Genomic DNA, 21,200 nt, shown 5'->3' with positions numbered 1-21,200 from the left:
ATACTCTTATAAAACAGTTTGACTGCTCTTCATCCTCCTGTAAAACAGTTTGACTGCTCTTCATCCTCTTGTAAAACAGGTTGACTGCTCTTCATCCTCTTATAAAACAGTTTTACTGCTCTTCATCCTCTTGTAAAACAGTTTGACTGCTCTTCATCCTCTTATAAAACAGTTTGACTGATCTTCATCCTCTTATAAATCAATTTGACAGCTCTTCATCCTCCTATAAAACAATTTGACTGCTCTTCATCCTCTTGTAAAACAGACTGACTGATCATCATCCTCTTGTAAAACAGTTTGACTGCTCTTCATCCTCTTATAAAACAGTTTGACTGCTCTTCATCCTCCTATAAAACAGTTTGAGTACTCTTCATCCTCTTGTAAAACAGTTTTACTGATCTTGATCATCTTATAAAACAGTTTGACTGCTCTTCATCCTCCTATAAAACAGGTTGACTGATCTTAATCCTCTTGTAAAACAGTTTGACTGCTAATCATCCTCTTATAAAACAGTTTGACTGCACTTCATCCTATTTTAAAACAGGTTGACTGCTCTTCATCCTCTTGTAAAACAGACCGACTGATAATCATCCTCTTGTAAAACAGTTTGACTGCTCTTCATCCTCTTATAAAACAGTTTGACTGCTCTTCATCCTCTTATAAAACAGTTTGACTACTCTTCGTCCTCTTGTAAAACAGGTTGACTGATCTTCATCGTACTATAAAACAGTTTGACTGCTCTTCATCCTCTTAAAAACAGTTTGATTGCTCTTCATCCTCCTATAAAACAGGTTGACTGCTCTTCATCCCCTTATAGAACAGTTTGACTGCTCTTCATCCTCTTGTAAAACAGGTTGACTGCTCTTCATACTCTTATAAAACAGTTTGACTGCTCTTCATCCTCTTGTAAAACAGGTTGACTGCTCTTCATCCTCTTGTAAAACAGTTTGACTGCTCTTCATCCTCCTGTAAAACAGTTTGACTGCTGTTCATCCTCTTGTAAAACAGGTTGACTGCTCTTCGTCCTCTTATAAAACAGTTTGACTGCTCTTCATCCTCTTGTAAAACAGTTTGACTGCTCTTCATCCTCTTATAAAACAGTTTGACTGATCTTCATCCACTTATAAAACAGTTTGACTGCTCTTCATTCTCCTATAGAACAGTTTGACTGCTCTTCGTCCTCTTATTTATCAGTTTGACTGCTCTTTGTCCTCTTATAAAGCAGTTTGACTGCTCTTCATCCTCCTGTAAACCAGTTTGACTGCTCTTCATCCTCTTGTAAAACAGGCTGACTGTTCTTCATCTATTATAAAACAGTTTGCCTGCTCTTCATCCTCTTATAAAACAGTTTGACTGCTCTTCATCCTCTTATAAAACAGTTTGACTGCTCTTCATCCTCTTGTGAAACAGGTTGACTGCTCTTTATCCTCTTATAAAACAGTTTGAATGCTCTTGATCCTCTTATAAAACAGTTTGACTGCTCTTCATCCTCCTATAAAAAAGGTTGGCTGCTCTTCATCCTCTTGTAAAACAGTTCGACTGCTATTCATCCTCTTATAAAACAGTTTGACTGCTCTTCATCCTCTGACAAAACAGTTTGACTGCTCTTTGTCCTCCTATAAAACAGTTTGACTGCTCTTCATGCACTTATAAAACAGTTTGACTGCTCTTCATCCTCTTATAAAACAGTTTGACTGCTCTTCATCCTCCTATAAAACAGTTTGACTACTCTTCATCCTCCTATAAAACAGTTTGACTACTCTTCATCCTCTTGTAAAACAGGTTGACTGATCTTCATCGTCCTATAAAACAGTTTGACTGCTCTTCAACCTCTTATAAAACAGTTTGATTGTTCTTCATCCTCCATTAAAACAGAATGACTGCTCTTCATCCCCTTATAAAACAGTTTGACTGCTCTTCATCCTCTTGTAAAACAGGTTGACTTCTCTTCATCCTCTTATAAAAGAGTTTGACTGCTCTTCATCCTCTTGTAAAACAGGTTGACTGCTCTTCATCCTCTTGTAAAACAGGTTGACTGCTCTTCATCCTCTTATAAAACAGTTTGACTGCTATTCGTCCTCTTATAAAACAGTTTGACTGCTCTTCATCCTCCTATAAAACAGTTTGACTTCTCTTCATCCTCTTATAAAACAGTTTGACTGCTCTTCATCCTATTTTAAAACAGGTTGACTGCTCTTCATCCTCTTGTAAAACAGACTGACTGATCATCATCCTCTTGTAAAACAGTTTGACTGCTCTTCATCCTCTTATAAAACAGTTTGACTGCTCTTCATCCTCCTCTAAAACAGTTTGACTACTCTTCATCCTCTTGTAAAACAGGTTGACTGCTCTTCATCCTCTTGTAAAACAGTCTGACTGCTCTACATCCTCGTATAAAACAGTTTGACTGCTCTTCATCCTTTTATAAAGCAGTTTGACTGCTCTTCATCCTCTTATAAATCAATTTGACTGCTCTTCATCCTCTTATAAAACCGTTTGACTGCTCTTCGTCCGATTATAAATCAGTTTGACTGCTCTTCGTCCGATTATAAATCAGTTTGACTGCTCTTCGTCCGCTTATAAAACAGTTTGACTGCTCTTCATCCTTTTATAAAGCAGTTTGACTGCTCTTCATCCTCTTATAAATCAGTTTGACTGCTCTTCATCCTTTTATAAAGCAGTTTGACTGCTCTTCATCCTCCTATAGACCAGTTTGACTGCGCTTCATCCTCCTATAGAACAGTTTGACTGCTCTTCGTCCGATTATAAATCAGTTTGACTGCTCTTCGTCCTCTTATAAAACAGTTTGACTGCTCTTCATCCTTTTATAAAGCAGTTTGACTGCTCTTCATCCTCTTACAAATCAGTTTGAATGCTCTTCATCCAATTATAAATCAGTTTGACTGCTCTTCGTCCTCTTATAAAACAGTTTGACTGCTCTTCATCCTTTTATAACGCAGTTTGACTGCTCTTCATCCTCTTGTAAAACAGGTTTACTGCTCTTCATCCTCTTGTAAAACAGGTTTACTGCTCTTCATCCTCTTGTAAAAAAGTCTGACTGCTCTACATCCTCGTATAAAACCGTTTGTCTGCTCTTCGTCCGTTTATAAAACAGTTTGACTGCTCTTCATCCTCCTATAAAACAGGTTGACTGATCTTAATCCTCTTGTAAAACAGTTTGACTGCTAATCATCCTCTTATAAAACAGTTTGACTGCTCTTCATCCTATTTTAAAACAGGTTGACTGCTCTTCATCCTCTTGTAAAACAGACTGACTGATCATCATCCTCTTGTAAAACAGTTTGACTGCTCTTCATCCTCTTGTAAAACAGACTGACTGATCATCATCCTCTTGTAAAACAGTTTGACTGCTCTTCATCCTCTTATAAAACAGTTTGACTGCTCTTCATCCTCTTATAAAACAGTTTGACTACTCTTCGTCCTCTTGTAAAACAGGTTGACTGATCTTCATCGTACTATAAAACAGTTTGACTGCTCTTCATCCTCTTATAAAACAGTTTGATTGCTCTTCATCCTCCTATAAAACAGGTTGACTGCTCTTCATCCCCTTATAGAACAGTTTAACTGGTCTTCATCCTCTTTTAAAACAGGTTGACTGCTCTTCATACTCTTATAAAACAGTTTGACTGCTCTTCATCCTCTTGTAAAACAGGTTGACTGCTCTTCATCCTCTTATAAAACAGTTTGACTGCTCTTCATCCTCCTGTAAATAAGTTTGACTGCTGTTCATCCTCTTGTAAAACAGGTTGACTGCTCTTCATCCTCTTATAAAACAGTTTGACTGCTCTTCATCCTCTTGTAAAACAGTTTGACTGCTCTTCATCCGATTATAAATCAGTTTGACTGCTCTTCGTCCGATTATAAATCAGTTTGACTGCTCTTCGTCCGCTTATAAAACAGTTTGACTGCTCTTCATCCTTTTATAAAGCAGTTTGACTGCTCTTCATCCTCTTATAAATCAGTTTGACTGCTCTTCATCCTTTTATAAAGCAGTATGACTGCTCTTCATCCTCCTAGAGACCAGTTTGACTGCGCTTCATCCTCCTATAGAACAGTTTGACTGCTCTTCGTCCGATTATAAATCAGTTTGACTGCTCTTCGTCCTCTTATAAAACAGTTTGACTGCTCTTCATCCTTTTATAAAGCAGTTTGACTGCTCTTCATCCTCTTACAAATCAGTTTGAATGCTCTTCATCCAATTATAAATCAGTTTGACTGCTCTTCGTCCTCTTATAAAACAGTTTGACTGCTCTTCATCCTTTTATAACGCAGTTTGACTGCTCTTCATCCTCTTATAAAACAGTTTGACTGCTCTTCATCCTCTTGTAAAACAGGTTTACTGCTCTTCATCCTCTTGTAAAAAAGTCTGACTGCTCTACATCCTCGTATAAAACCGTTTGTCTGCTCTTCTTCCGTTTATAAAACAGTTTGACTGCTCTTCATCCTCCTATAAAACAGGTTGACTGATCTTAATCCTCTTGTAAAACAGTTTGACTGCTAATCATCCTCTTATAAAACAGTTTGACTGCTCTTCATCCTATTTTAAAACAGGTTGACTGCTCTTCATCCTCTTGTAAAACAGACTGACTGATCATCATCCTCTTGTAAAACAGTTTGACTGCTCTTCATCCTCTTGTAAAACAGACTGACTGATCATCATCCTCTTGTAAAACAGTTTGACTGCTCTTCATCCTCTTATAAAACAGTTTGACTGCTCTTCATCCTCTTATAAAACAGTTTGACTACTCTTCGTCCTCTTGTAAAACAGGTTGACTGATCTTCATCGTACTATAAAACAGTTTGACTGCTCTTCATCCTCTTATAAAACAGTTTGATTGCTCTTCATCCTCCTATAAAACAGGTTGACTGCTCTTCATCCCCTTATAGAACAGTTTGACTGCTCTTCATCCTCTTGTAAAACAGGTTGACTGCTCTTCATACTCTTATAAAACAGTTTGACTGCTCTTCATCCTCTTGTAAAACAGGTTGACTGCTCTTCATCCTCTTATAAAACAGTTTGACTGCTCTTCATCCTCTTGTAAAACAGTTTGACTGCTCTTCATACTCCTATAAAACAGGTTGACTGCTCTTCATCCTCCTATGAAACAGTTTGACTGCTCTTCATCCTCTGATAAAACAGTTTGACTGCTCTTCATCCTCTTATAAAACAGTTTGACTGATCTTCATCCACTTATAAAACAGTTTGACTGCTCTTCATTCTCCTATAGAACAGTTTGACTGCTCTTCGTCCTCTTATTTATCAGTTTGACTGCTCTTTGTCCTCTTATAAAGCCGTTTGACTGCTCTTCATCCTCCTGTAAACCAGTTTGACTGCTCTTCATCCTCTTGTAAAACAGGCTGACTGTTCTTCATCTATTATAAAACAGTTTGCCTGCTCTTCCTCCTCTTATAAAACAGTTTGACTGCTCTTCATCCTCTTATAAAACAGTTTGACTGCTCTTCATCCTCTTGTGAAACAGGTTGACTGCTCTTTATCCTCTTATAAAACAGTTTGACTGCTCTTGATCCTCTTATAAAACAGTTTGACTGCTCTTCATCCTCCTATAAAACAGGATGGCTGCTCTTCATCCTCTTGTACAACAGTTTGACTGCTATTCATCCTCTTATAAAACAGTTTGACTGCTCTTTGTCCTCCTATAAAACAGTTTGACTGCTCTTCATGCACTTATAAAACAGTTTGACTGCTCGTCATCCTCTTATAAAACAGTTTGACTGCTCTTCATCCTCTTGTAAAACAGGTTTACTGCTCTTCATCCTCTTGTAAAACAGGTTTACTGCTCTTCATCCTCTTGTAAAAAAGTCTGACTGCTCTACATCCTCGTATAAAACCGTTTGTCTGCTCTTCGTCCGTTTATAAAACAGTTTGACTGCTCTTCATCCTCCTATAAAACAGGTTGACTGATCTTAATCCTCTTGTAAAACAGTTTGACTGCTAATCATCCTCTTATAAAACAGTTTGACTGCTCTTCATCCTATTTTAAAACAGGTTGACTGCTCTTCATCCTCTTGTAAAACAGACTGACTGATCATCATCCTCTTGTAAAACAGTTTGACTGCTCTTCATCCTCTTGTAAAACAGACTGACTGATCATCATCCTCTTGTAAAACAGTTTGACTGCTCTTCATCCTCTTATAAAACAGTTTGACTGCTCTTCATCCTCTTATAAAACAGTTTGACTACTCTTCGTCCTCTTGTAAAACAGGTTGACTGATCTTCATCGTACTATAAAACAGTTTGACTGCTCTTCATCCTCTTATAAAACAGTTTGATTGCTCTTCATCCTCCTATAAAACAGGTTGACTGCTCTTCATCCCCTTATAGAACAGTTTAACTGGTCTTCATCCTCTTTTAAAACAGGTTGACTGCTCTTCATACTCTTATAAAACAGTTTGACTGCTCTTCATCCTCTTGTAAAACAGGTTGACTGCTCTTCATCCTCTTATAAAACAGTTTGACTGCTCTTCATCCTCCTGTAAATAAGTTTGACTGCTGTTCATCCTCTTGTAAAACAGGTTGACTGCTCTTCATCCTCTTATAAAACAGTTTGACTGCTCTTCATCCTCTTGTAAAACAGTTTGACTGCTCTTCATCCGATTATAAATCAGTTTGACTGCTCTTCGTCCGATTATAAATCAGTTTGACTGCTCTTCGTCCGCTTATAAAACAGTTTGACTGCTCTTCATCCTTTTATAAAGCAGTTTGACTGCTCTTCATCCTCTTATAAATCAGTTTGACTGCTCTTCATCCTTTTATAAAGCAGTATGACTGCTCTTCATCCTCCTAGAGACCAGTTTGACTGCGCTTCATCCTCCTATAGAACAGTTTGACTGCTCTTCGTCCGATTATAAATCAGTTTGACTGCTCTTCGTCCTCTTATAAAACAGTTTGACTGCTCTTCATCCTTTTATAAAGCAGTTTGACTGCTCTTCATCCTCTTACAAATCAGTTTGAATGCTCTTCATCCAATTATAAAACAGTTTGACTGCTCTTCGTCCTCTTATAAAACAGTTTGACTGCTCTTCATCCTTTTATAACGCAGTTTGACTGCTCTTCATCCTCTTATAAAACAGTTTGACTGCTCTTCATCCTCTTGTAAAACAGGTTTACTGCTCTTCATCCTCTTGTAAAAAAGTCTGACTGCTCTACATCCTCGTATAAAACCGTTTGTCTGCTCTTCTTCCGTTTATAAAACAGTTTGACTGCTCTTCATCCTCCTATAAAACAGGTTGACTGATCTTAATCCTCTTGTAAAACAGTTTGACTGCTAATCATCCTCTTATAAAACAGTTTGACTGCTCTTCATCCTATTTTAAAACAGGTTGACTGCTCTTCATCCTCTTGTAAAACAGACTGACTGATCATCATCCTCTTGTAAAACAGTTTGACTGCTCTTCATCCTCTTGTAAAACAGACTGACTGATCATCATCCTCTTGTAAAACAGTTTGACTGCTCTTCATCCTCTTATAAAACAGTTTGACTGCTCTTCATCCTCTTATAAAACAGTTTGACTACTCTTCGTCCTCTTGTAAAACAGGTTGACTGATCTTCATCGTACTATAAAACAGTTTGACTGCTCTTCATCCTCTTATAAAACAGTTTGATTGCTCTTCATCCTCCTATAAAACAGGTTGACTGCTCTTCATCCCCTTATAGAACAGTTTGACTGCTCTTCATCCTCTTGTAAAACAGGTTGACTGCTCTTCATACTCTTATAAAACAGTTTGACTGCTCTTCATCCTCTTGTAAAACAGGTTGACTGCTCTTCATCCTCTTATAAAACAGTTTGACTGCTCTTCATCCTCTTGTAAAACAGTTTGACTGCTCTTCATACTCCTATAAAACAGGTTGACTGCTCTTCATCCTCCTATGAAACAGTTTGACTGCTCTTCATCCTCTGATAAAACAGTTTGACTGCTCTTCATCCTCTTATAAAACAGTTTGACTGATCTTCATCCACTTATAAAACAGTTTGACTGCTCTTCATTCTCCTATAGAACAGTTTGACTGCTCTTCGTCCTCTTATTTATCAGTTTGACTGCTCTTTGTCCTCTTATAAAGCCGTTTGACTGCTCTTCATCCTCCTGTAAACCAGTTTGACTGCTCTTCATCCTCTTGTAAAACAGGCTGACTGTTCTTCATCTATTATAAAACAGTTTGCCTGCTCTTCCTCCTCTTATAAAACAGTTTGACTGCTCTTCATCCTCTTATAAAACAGTTTGACTGCTCTTCATCCTCTTGTGAAACAGGTTGACTGCTCTTTATCCTCTTATAAAACAGTTTGACTGCTCTTGATCCTCTTATAAAACAGTTTGACTGCTCTTCATCCTCCTATAAAACAGGATGGCTGCTCTTCATCCTCTTGTACAACAGTTTGACTGCTATTCATCCTCTTATAAAACAGTTTGACTGCTCTTTGTCCTCCTGTAAAACAGTTTGACTGCTCTTCATGCACTTATAAAACAGTTTGACTGCTCGTCATCCTCTTATAAAACAGTTTGACTGCTCTTCATCCTCCTATAAAACAGTTTGACTACTCTTCATCCTCCTATAAAACAGTTTGACTACTCTTCATCCTCTTGTAAAACAGGTTGACTTATCTTCATCGTCCTATAAAACAGTTTGACTGCTCTTCAACCTCTTATAAAACAGTTTGATTGTTCTTCATCCTCCATTAAAACAAAATGACTGCTCTTCATCCCCTTATAAAACAGTTTGCCTGCTCTTCATCCTCTTGTAAAACAGGTTGACTTCTCTTCATCCTCTTATAAAAGAGTTTGACTGCTCTTCATCCTCTTGTAAAACAGGTTGACTGCTCTTCATCCTCTTGTAAAACAGGTTGACTGCTCTTCATCCTCTTATAAAACAGATTGACTGCTATTCATCCTCTTATAAAACAGTTTGACTGCTCTTCAACCTCCTATAAAACAGTTTGACTGCTCTTCATCCTCCTATAAAACAGTTTGACTGCTCTTCATCCTATTTTAAAACAGGTTGACTGCTCTTCATCCTCTTGTAAAACAGACTGACTGATCATCATCCTCTTGTAAAACAGTTTGACTGCTCTTCATCCACTTATAAAACAGTTTGACTGCTCTTCATCCTCCTATAAAACAGTTTGACTACTCTTCATCCTCTTGTAAAGCAGTTTGACTGCTCTTCATCCTCTTATAAATCAATTTGACTGCTCTTCATCCTCTTATAAAACCGTTTGACTGCTCTTCGTCCGATTATAAATCAGTTTGACTGCTCTTCGTCCGATTATAAATCAGTTTGACTGCTCTTCGTCCGCTTATAAAACAGTTTGACTGCTCTTCATCCTTTTATAAAGCAGTTTGACTGCTCTTCATCCTCTTATAAATCAGTTTGACTGCTCTTCATCCTTTTATAAAGCAGTTTGACTGCTCTTCATCCTCCTATAGACCAGTTTGACTGCGCTTCATCCTCCTATAGAACAGTTTGACTGCTCTTCGTCCGATTATAAATCAGTTTGACTGCTCTTCGTCCTCTTATAAAACAGTTTGACTGCTCTTCATCCTTTTATAAAGCAGTTTGACTGCTCTTCATCCTCTTACAAATCAGTTTGAATGCTCTTCATCCAATTATAAATCAGTTTGACTGCTCTTCATCCTTTTATAACGCAGTTTGACTGCTCTTCATCCTCTTATAAAACAGTTTGACTGCTCTTCATCCTCTTGTAAAACAGGTTTACTGCTCTTCATCCTCTTGTAAAAAAGTCTGACTGCTCTACATCCTCGTATAAAACCGTTTGACTGCTCTTCGTCCGTTTATAAATCAGTTTGACTGCTCTTCGTCCGATTATAAATCAATCTGACTGCTCTTCGTCCGCTTATAAATCAGTTTGACTGCTCTTCATCATCTTATAAAGCAGTTTGACTGCTCTTCATCCTCCTATAATCCAGTTTGACTGCGCTTCATCGTCCTATAGAACAGTTTGACTGCTCTTCGTCCCATAATAAATCAGTTTGACTGCTCTTCGTCCTCGTATAAAACAGTTTGACTGCTCTTCATCCTTTTATAAAGCAGTTTGACTGCTCTTCATCCTCTTGTAAAACAGTCTGACTGCTCTTCATCCGATTATAAATCAGTTTGACTGCTCTTCGTCCGATTATAAATCAGTTTGACTGCTCTTCGTCCGATTATAAATCAGTTTGACTGCTCTTCGTCCGCTCATAAAACAGTTTGACTGCTCTTCATCCTTTTATAAAGCAGTTTGACTGCTCTTCATCCTCTTATAAATCAGTTTGACTGCTCTTCATCCTCTTATAAAGCAGTTTGACTGCTCTTCATCCTCCTATAAACCAGTTTGACTGCGCTTCATCCTCCTATGAAACAGTTTGACTGCTCTTCGTCCGATTATAAATCAGTTTGACTGCTCTTCGTCCTCTTATAAAACAGTTTGACTGCTCTTCATCCTTTTATAAAGCAGTTTGACTGCTCTTCATCCTCTTGTAAAGCAGTCTGACTGCTCTTCATCCGATTATAAATCAGTTTGACTGCTCTTCATCCTCTTATAAAACAGTTTGACTGCTCTTCATCTTTTTATAACGCAGTTTGACTGCTCTTCATCCTCTTATAAATCAGTTTGACTGCTCTTCATCCGATTATAAATCAGATTGACTGCTCTTCATCCTCTTGTAAAACAGGTTGACTGCTCTTCATCCTCTTGTAAAACAGTCTGACTGCTCTACATCCTCGTATAAAACAGTTTGACTGCTATTCATCCTTTTATAAAGCAGTTTGACTGCTCTTCATCCTCTTATAAATCAATTTGACTGCTCTTGATCCTGTTATAAAACCGTTTGACTGCTCTTCGTCCGATTATAAATCAGTTTGACTGCTCTTCGTCCGATTATAAATCAGTTTGACTGCTCTTCGTCCGCTTTTAAAAAAGTTTGACTGCTCTTCGTCCTTTTATAAAGCAGTTTGACTGCTCTTCATCCTCTTATAAATCAGTTTGACTGCTCTTCATCCTTTTATAAAGCAGTTTGACTGCTCTTCATCCTCCTATAGACCAGTTTGACTGCTCTTCATCCTCTTGTAAAGCAGTCTGACTGCTCTTCATCCGATTATAAATCAGTTTGACTGCTCTTCATCCTCTTATAAAACAGTTTGACTGCTCTTCATCTTTTTATAACGCAGTTTGACTGCTCTTCATCCTCTTATAAATCAGTTTGACTGCTCTTCATCCGATTATAAATCAGATTGACTGCTCTTCATCCTCTTGTAAAACAGGTTGACTGCTCTTCATCCTCTTGTAAAACAGTCTGACTGCTCTACATCCTCGTATAAAACAGTTTGACTGCTATTCATCCTTTTATAAAGCAGTTTGACTGCTCTTCATCCTCTTATAAATCAATTTGACTGCTCTTGATCCTGTTATAAAACCGTTTGACTGCTCTTCGTCCGATTATAAATCAGTTTGACTGCTCTTCGTCCGATTATAAATCAGTTTGACTGCTCTTCGTCCGCTTTTAAAAAAGTTTGACTGCTCTTCGTCCTTTTATAAAGCAGTTTGACTGCTCTTCATCCTCTTATAAATCAGTTTGACTGCTCTTCATCCTTTTATAAAGCAGTTTGACTGCTCTTCATCCTCCTATAGACCAGTTTGACTGCGCTTCATCCTCCTATAGAACAGTTTGACTGCTCTTCGTCCGATTATAAATCAGTTTGACTGCTCTTCGTCCTCTTATAAAACAGTTTGAGTGCTGTTCATCCTTTTATAACGCAGATTGACTGCTCTTCATCCTCTTATAAAACAGTTTGATTGCTCTTCATCCTCTTGTAAAACAGGTTGACTGCTCTTCATCCTCTTGTAAAACAGTCTGACTGCTCTACATCCTCGTATAAAACAGTTTGACTGCTCTTCATCCTTTTATAAAACCGTTTGACTGCTCTTCATCCGTTTATAAATCAGTTTGACTGCTTTTCGTCCGATTATAAATCAGTTTGACTGCTCTTCGTCCGCTTATAAATCAGTTTGACTGCTCTTCATCCTCTTATAACGCAGTTTGACTGCTCTTCATCCTCCTATAAACCAGTTTGACTGCACTTCATCCTCCTAGAGAACAGTTTGACTGCTCTTCGTCCGATTATAAATCAGTTTGACTGCTCTTCATCCTCCTATAGAACATTTTGACTGCTCTTCGTCCGATTATAAAACCGTTTGACTGCTCTTCGTCCGATTATAAATCAGTTTGACTGCTCTTCGTCCGATTATAAATCAGTTTGACTGGTCTTCGTCCGCTTATAAAACAGTTTGACTGCTCTTCATCCTTTTATAAAGCAGTTTGACTGCTCTTCATCCTCTTATAAATCAGTTTGACTGCTCTTCATCCTCTTATAAAGCAGTTTGACTGCTCTTCATCCTCCTATAGAACAGTTTGACTGCGCTTCATCCTCCTATAACGCAGTTTGACTGCTCTTCGTCCGATTATAAATCAGTTTGACTGCTCTTCGTCCTCTTATAAAACAGTTTGACTGCTCTTCATCCTTTTATAAAGCAGGTTGACTGCTCTTCGTCCTCTTATAAAACAGTTTGACTGCTCTTCATCCTTTTATAAAGCAGTTTGACTGCTCTTCATACTCCTATAGAACAGATTGACTGCTCTTCATCCTCTTGTAAAACAGGTTGACTGCTCTTCATCCTCTTGTAAAACAGTCTGACTGCTCTACATCCTCGTATAAAACAGTTTGACTGCTCTTCATCCTTTTATAAAGCAGTTTGACTGCTCTTCATCCTCTTATAAATCAATTTGACTGCTCTTCATCCTCTTATAACGCAGTTTGACTGCTCTTCATCCTCCTATAAACCAGTTTGACTGCACTTCATCCTCCTATAGAACAGTTTGACTGCTCTTCGTCCGATTATAAATCAGTTTGACTGCTCTTCATCCTCCTATAGAACATTTTGACTGCTCTTCGTCCGATTATAAAACCGTTTGACTGCTCTTCGTCCGATTATAAATCAGTTTGACTGCTCTTCGTCCGATTATAAATCAGTTTGACTGGTCTTCGTCCGCTTATAAAACAGTTTGACTGCTCTTCATCCTTTTATAAAACAGTTTGACTGCTCTTCATCCTCTTATAAATCAGTTTGACTGCTCTTCATCCTCTTATAAAGCAGTTTGACTGCTCTTCATCCTCCTATAGAACAGTTTGACTGCGCTTCATCCTCCTATAGAACAGTTTGACTGCTCTTCGTCCGATTATAAATCAGTTTGACTGCTCTTCGTCCTCTTATAAAACAGTTTGACTGCTCTTCATCCTTTTATAAAGCCGGTTGACTGCTCTTCGTCCTCTTATAAAACAGTTTGACTGCTATTCATCCTTTTATAAAGCAGTTTGACTGCTCTTCATCCTCTTATAAATCAATTTGACTGCTCTTGATACTGTTATAAAACCGTTTGACTGCTCTTCGTCCGATTATAAATCAGTTTGACTGCTCTTCGTCCGATTATAAATCAATCTGACTGCTCTTCGTCCGCTTATAAATCAGTTTGACTGCTCTTCATCATCTTATAAAGCAGTTTGACTGCTCTTCATCCTCCTATAATCCAGTTTGACTGCGCTTCATCGTCCTATAGAACAGTTTGACTGCTCTTCGTCCCATAATAAATCAGTTTGACTGCTCTTCGTCCTCGTATAAAACAGTTTGACTGCTCTTCATCCTTTTATAAAGCAGTTTGACTGCTCTTCATCCTCTTGTAAAACAGTCTGACTGCTCTTCATCCGATTATAAATCAGTTTGACTGCTCTTCGTCCGATTATAAATCAGTTTGACTGCTCTTCGTCCGATTATAAATCAGTTTGACTGCTCTTCGTCCGCTCATAAAACAGTTTGACTGCTCTTCATCCTTTTATAAAGCAGTTTGACTGCTCTTCATCCTCTTATAAATCAGTTTGACTGCTCTTCATCCTCTTATAAAGCAGTTTGACTGCTCTTCATCCTCCTATAAACCAGTTTGACTGCGCTTCATCCTCCTATGAAACAGTTTGACTGCTCTTCGTCCGATTATAAATCAGTTTGACTGCTCTTCGTCCTCTTATAAAACAGTTTGACTGCTCTTCATCCTTTTATAAAGCAGTTTGACTGCTCTTCATCCTCTTGTAAAGCAGTCTGACTGCTCTTCATCCGATTATAAATCAGTTTGACTGCTCTTCATCCTCTTATAAAACAGTTTGACTGCTCTTCATCTTTTTATAACGCAGTTTGACTGCTCTTCATCCTCTTATAAATCAGTTTGACTGCTCTTCATCCGATTATAAATCAGATTGACTGCTCTTCATCCTCTTGTAAAACAGGTTGACTGCTCTTCATCCTCTTGTAAAACAGTCTGACTGCTCTACATCCTCGTATAAAACAGTTTGACTGCTATTCATCCTTTTATAAAGCAGTTTGACTGCTCTTCATCCTCTTATAAATCAATTTGACTGCTCTTGATCCTGTTATAAAACCGTTTGACTGCTCTTCGTCCGATTATAAATCAGTTTGACTGCTCTTCGTCCGATTATAAATCAGTTTGACTGCTCTTCGTCCGCTTTTAAAAAAGTTTGACTGCTCTTCGTCCTTTTATAAAGCAGTTTGACTGCTCTTCATCCTCTTATAAATCAGTTTGACTGCTCTTCATCCTTTTATAAAGCAGTTTGACTGCTCTTCATCCTCCTATAGACCAGTTTGACTGCTCTTCATCCTCTTGTAAAGCAGTCTGACTGCTCTTCATCCGATTATAAATCAGTTTGACTGCTCTTCATCCTCTTATAAAACAGTTTGACTGCTCTTCATCTTTTTATAACGCAGTTTGACTGCTCTTCATCCTCTTATAAATCAGTTTGACTGCTCTTCATCCGATTATAAATCAGATTGACTGCTCTTCATCCTCTTGTAAAACAGGTTGACTGCTCTTCATCCTCTTGTAAAACAGTCTGACTGCTCTACATCCTCGTATAAAACAGTTTGACTGCTATTCATCCTTTTATAAAGCAGTTTGACTGCTCTTCATCCTCTTATAAATCAATTTGACTGCTCTTGATCCTGTTATAAAACCGTTTGACTGCTCTTCGTCCGATTATAAATCAGTTTGACTGCTCTTCGTCCGATTATAAATCAGTTTGACTGCTCTTCGTCCGCTTTTAAAAAAGTTTGACTGCTCTTCGTCCTTTTATAAAGCAGTTTGACTGCTCTTCATCCTCTTATAAATCAGTTTGACTGCTCTTCATCCTTTTATAAAGCAGTTTGACTGCTCTTCATCCTCCTATAGACCAGTTTGACTGCGCTTCATCCTCCTATAGAACAGTTTGACTGCTCTTCGTCCGATTATAAATCAGTTTGACTGCTCTTCGTCCTCTTATAAAACAGTTTGAGTGCTGTTCATCCTTTTATAACGCAGATTGACTGCTCTTCATCCTCTTATAAAACAGTTTGATTGCTCTTCATCCTCTTGTAAAACAGGTTGACTGCTCTTCATCCTCTTGTAAAACAGTCTGACTGCTCTACATCCTCGTATAAAACAGTTTGACTGCTCTTCATCCTTTTATAAAACCGTTTGACTGCTCTTCATCCGTTTATAAATCAGTTTGACTGCTTTTCGTCCGATTATAAATCAGTTTGACTGCTCTTCGTCCGCTTATAAATCAGTTTGACTGCTCTTCATCCTCTTATAACGCAGTTTGACTGCTCTTCATCCTCCTATAAACCAGTTTGACTGCACTTCATCCTCCTATAGAACAGTTTGACTGCTCTTCGTCCGATTATAAATCAGTTTGACTGCTCTTCATCCTCCTATAGAACATTTTGACTGCTCTTCGTCCGATTATAAAACCGTTTGACTGCTCTTCGTCCGATTATAAATCAGTTTGACTGCTCTTCGTCCGATTATAAATCAGTTTGACTGGTCTTCGTCCGCTTATAAAACAGTTTGACTGCTCTTCATCCTTTTATAAAGCAGTTTGACTGCTCTTCATCCTCTTATAAATCAGTTTGACTGCTCTTCATCCTCTTATAAAGCAGTTTGACTGCTCTTCATCCTCCTATAGAACAGTTTGACTGCGCTTCATCCTCCTATAGAACAGTTTGACTGCTCTTCGTCCGATTATAAATCAGTTTGACTGCTCTTCGTCCTCTTATAAAACAGTTTGACTGCTCTTCATCCTTTTATAAAGCAGGTTGACTGCTCTTCGTCCTCTTATAAAACAGTTTGACTACTCTTCATCCTTTTATAAAGCAGTTTGACTGCTCTTCATACTCCTATAGAACAGATTGACTGCTCTTCATCCTCTTGTAAAACAGGTTGACTGCTCTTCATCCTCTTGTAAAACAGTCTGACTGCTCTACATCCTCGTATAAAACAGTTTGACTGCTCTTCATCCTTTTATAAAGCAGTTTGACTGCTCTTCATCCTCTTATAAATCAATTTGACTGCTCTTCATCCTCTTATAACGCAGTTTGACTGCTCTTCATCCTCCTATAAACCAGTTTGACTGCACTTCATCCTCCTATAGAACAGTTTGACTGCTCTTCGTCCGATTATAAATCAGTTTGACTGCTCTTCATCCTCCTATAGAACATTTTGACTGCTCTTCGTCCGATTATAAAACCGTTTGACTGCTCTTCGTCCGATTATAAATCAGTTTGACTGCTCTTCGTCCGATTATAAATCAGTTTGACTGGTCTTCGTCCGCTTATAAAACAGTTTGACTGCTCTTCATCCTTTTATAAAACAGTTTGACTGCTCTTCATCCTCTTATAAATCAGTTTGACTGCTCTTCATCCTCTTATAAAGCAGTTTGACTGCTCTTCATCCTCCTATAGAACAGTTTGACTGCGCTTCATCCTCCTATAGAACAGTTTGACTGCTCTTCGTCCGATTATAAATCAGTTTGACTGCTCTTCGTCCTCTTATAAAACAGTTTGACTGCTCTTCATCCTTTTATAAAGCCGGTTGACTGCTCTTCGTCCTCTTATAAAACAGTTTGACTGCTATTCATCCTTTTATAAAGCAGTTTGACTGCTCTTCATCCTCTTATAAATCAATTTGACTGCTCTTGATACTGTTATAAAACCGTTTGACTGCTCTTCGTCCGATTATAAATCAGTTTGACTGCTCTTCGTCCGATTATAAATCAGTTTGACTGCTCTTCGTCCGCTTTTAAAAAAGTTTGACTGCTCTTCGTCCTTTTATAAAGCAGTTTGACTGCTCTTCATCCTCTTATAAATCAGTTTGACTGCTCTTCATCCTTTTATAAAGCAGTTTGACTGCTCTTCATCCTCCTATAGACCAGTTTGACTGCGCTTCATCCTCCTATAGAACAGTTTGACTGCTCTTCGTCCGATTATAAATCAGTTTGACTGCTCTTCGTCCTCTTATAAAACAGTTTGAGTGCTGTTCATCCTTTTATAACGCAGATTGACTGCTCTTCATCCTCTTATAAAACAGTTTGACTGCTCTTCATCCTCTTGTAAAACAGGTTGACTGCTCTTCATCCTCTTGTAAAACAGTCTGACTGCTCTACATCCTCGTATAAAACAATTTGACTGCTCTTCATCCTTTTATAAAACCGTTTGACTGCTCTTCATCCGTTTATAAATCAGTGTGACTGCTTTTCGTCCGATTATAAATCAGTTTGACTGCTCTTCGTCCGCTTATAAATCAGTTTGACTGCTCTTCATCCTCTTATAACGCAGTTTGACTGCTCTTCATCCTCCTATAAACCAGTTTGACTGCACTTCATCCTCCTATAGAACAGTTTGACTGCTCTTCGTCCGATTATAAATCAGTTTGACTGCTCTTCATCCTCCTATAGAACATTTTGACTGCTCTTCGTCCGATTATAAAACCGTTTGACTGCTCTTCGTCCGATTATAAATCAGTTTGACTGCTCTTCGTCCGATTATAAATCAGTTTGACTGGTCTTCGTCCGCTTATAAAACAGTTTGACTGCTCTTCATCCTTTTATAAAGCAGTTTGACTGCTCTTCATCCTCTTATAAATCAGTTTGACTGCTCTTCATCCTCTTATAAAGCAGTTTGACTGCTCTTCATCCTCCTATAGAACAGTTTGACTGCGCTTCATCCTCCTATAGAACAGTTTGACTGCTCTTCGTCCGATTATAAATCAGTTTGACTGCTCTTCGTCCTCTTATAAAACAGTTTGACTGCTCTTCATCCTTTTATAAAGCAGGTTGACTGCTCTTCGTCCTCTTATAAAACAGTTTGACTGCTCTTCATCCTTTTATAAAGCAGTTTGACTGCTCTTCATACTCCTATAGAACAGATTGACTGCTCTTCATCCTCTTGTAAAACAGGTTGACTGCTCTTCATCCTCTTGTAAAACAGTCTGACTGCTCTATATCCTCGTATAAAACAGTTTGACTGCTCTTCATCCTTTTATAAAGCAGTTTGACTGCTCTTCATCCTCTTATAAATCAATTTGACTGCTCTTCATCCTCTTATAACGCAGTTTGACTGCTCTTCATCCTCCTATAAACCAGTTTGACTGCACTTCATCCTCCTATAGAACAGTTTGACTGCTCTTCGTCCGATTATAAATCAGTTTGACTGCTCTTCATCCTCCTATAGAACATTTTGACTGCTCTTCGTCCGATTATAAAACCGTTTGACTGCTCTTCGTCCGATTATAAATCAGTTTGACTGCTCTTCGTCCGATTATAAATCAGTTTGACTGCTCTTCATCCTTTTATAAAACAGTTTGACTGCTCTTCATCCTCTTATAAATCAGTTTGACTGCTCTTCATCCTCTTATAAAGCAGTTTGACTGCTCTTCATCCTCCTATAGAACAGTTTGACTGCGCTTCATCCTCCTATAGAACAGTTTGACTGCTCTTCGTCCGATTATAAATCAGTTTGACTGCTCTTCGTCCTCTTATAAAACAGTTTGACTGCTCTTCATCCTTTTATAAAGCCGGTTGACTGCTCTTCGTCCTCTTATAAAACAGTTTGATTGCTCTTCATCCTTTTATAAAGCAGTTTGACTGCTCTTCATCCTCCTATAGAACAGATTGACTGCTCTTCATCCTCTTGTAAAACAGGTTGACTGCTCTTCATCCTCTTGTAAAACAGTCTGACTGCTCTACATCCTCGTATAAAACAGTTTGACTGCTATTCATCCTTTTATAAAGCAGTTTGACTGCTCTTCATCCTCTTATAAATCAATTTGACTGCTCTTGATACTGTTATAAAACCGTTTGACTGCTCTTCGTCCGATTATAAATCAGTTTGACTGCTCTTCGTCCGATTATAAATCAGTTTGACTGCTCTTCGTCCGCTTTTAAAAAAGTTTGACTGCTCTTCGTCCTTTTATAAAGCAGTTTGACTGCTCTTCATCCTCTTATAAATCAGTTTGACTGCTCTTCATCCTTTTATAAAGCAGTTTGACTGCTCTTCATCCTCCTATAGACCAGTTTGACTGCGCTTCATCCTCCTATAGAACAGTTTGACTGCTCTTCGTCCGATTATAAATCAGTTTGACTGCTCTTCGTCCTCTTATAAAACAGTTTGAGTGCTGTTCATCCTTTTATAACGCAGATTGACTGCTCTTCATCCTCTTATAAAACAGTTTGACTGCTCTTCATCCTCTTGTAAAACAGGTTGACTGCTCTTCATCCTCTTGTAAAACAGTCTGACTGCTCTACATCCTCGTATAAAACAGTTTGACTGCTCTTCATCCTTTTATAAAACCGTTTGACTGCTCTTCATCCGTTTATAAATCAGTTTGACTGCTTTTCGTCCGATTATAAATCAGTTTGACTGCTCTTCGTCCGCTTATAAATCAGTTTGACTGCTCTTCATCCTCTTATAACGCAGTTTGACTGCTCTTCATCCTCCTATAAACCAGTTTGACTGCACTTCATCCTCCTATAGAACAGTTTGACTGCTCTTCGTCCGATTATAAATCAGTTTGACTGCTCTTCATCCTCCTATAGAACATTTTGACTGCTCTTCGTCCGATTATAAAACCGTTTGACTGCTCTTCGTCCGATTATAAATCAGTTTGACTGCTCTTCGTCCGATTATAAATCAGTTTGACTGGTCTTCGTCCGCTTATAAAACAGTTTGACTGCTCTTCATCCTTTTATAAAGCAGTTTGACTGCTCTTCATCCTCTTATAAATCAGTTTGACTGCTCTTCATCCTCTTATAAAGCAGTTTGACTGCTCTTCATCCTCCTATAGAACAGTTTGACTGCGCTTCATCCTCCTATAGAACAGTTTGACTGCTCTTCGTCCGATTATAAATCAGTTTGACTGCTCTTCGTCCTCTTATAAAACAGTTTGACTGCTCTTCATCCTTTTATAAAGCAGGTTGACTGCTCTTCGTCCTCTTATAAAACAGTTTGACTGCTCTTTATCCTTTTATAAAGCAGTTTGACTGCTCTTCATCCTCCTATAGAACAGATTGACTGCTCTTCATACTCTTGTAAAACAGGTTGACTGCTCTTCATCCTCTTGTAAAACAGTCTGACTGCTCTACATCCTCGTATAAAACAGTTTGACTGCTCTTCATCCTTTTATAAAGCAGTTTGACTGCTCTTCATCCTCTTATAAATCAATTTGACTGCTCTTCATCCTGTTATAAAACCGTTTGACTGCTCTTCGTCCGATTATAAATCAGTTTGACTGCTCTTCGTCCGATTATAAATCAGTTTGACTGCTCTTCGCCCGCTTTTAAAAAAGTTTGACTGCTCTTCGTCCTTTTATAAAGCAGTTTGACTGCTCTTCATCCTCATAAATCAGTTTGACTGCTCTTCATCCTTTCATAAAGCAGTTTGACTGTTCTTCATCCTCCTATAGACCAGTTTGACTGCGCTTCATCCGATTATAAATCAGTTTGACTGCTCTTCGTCCGCTTATAAAAAAGTTTGACTGCTCTTCATCCTTTTATAAAGCAGTTTGACTGCTCTTCATCCTCTTACCAATCAGTTTGACTACTCTTCATCCTCTTATAAAGCAGTTTGACTGCTCTTCATCCTCCTATAAACCAGTTTGACTGCGCTTCATCCTCCTATAGAACAGTTTGACTGCTCTTCGTCCGATTATAAATCAGTTTGACTGCTCTTCATCCTTTTATAAAGCAGTTTGACTGCTCTTCATCCTCTTACCAATCAGTTTGACTACTCTTCAT

The sequence above is a fragment of the Lampris incognitus genome, chromosome 12 (genome assembly GCF_029633865.1).
Source record: "Lampris incognitus isolate fLamInc1 chromosome 12, fLamInc1.hap2, whole genome shotgun sequence".
Classification (NCBI taxonomy): Eukaryota; Metazoa; Chordata; class Actinopteri; order Lampriformes; family Lampridae; genus Lampris; species Lampris incognitus.
The sequence above is the reverse complement of the archived record's forward strand: the minus strand, read 5'-3'. Positions refer to the sequence as shown.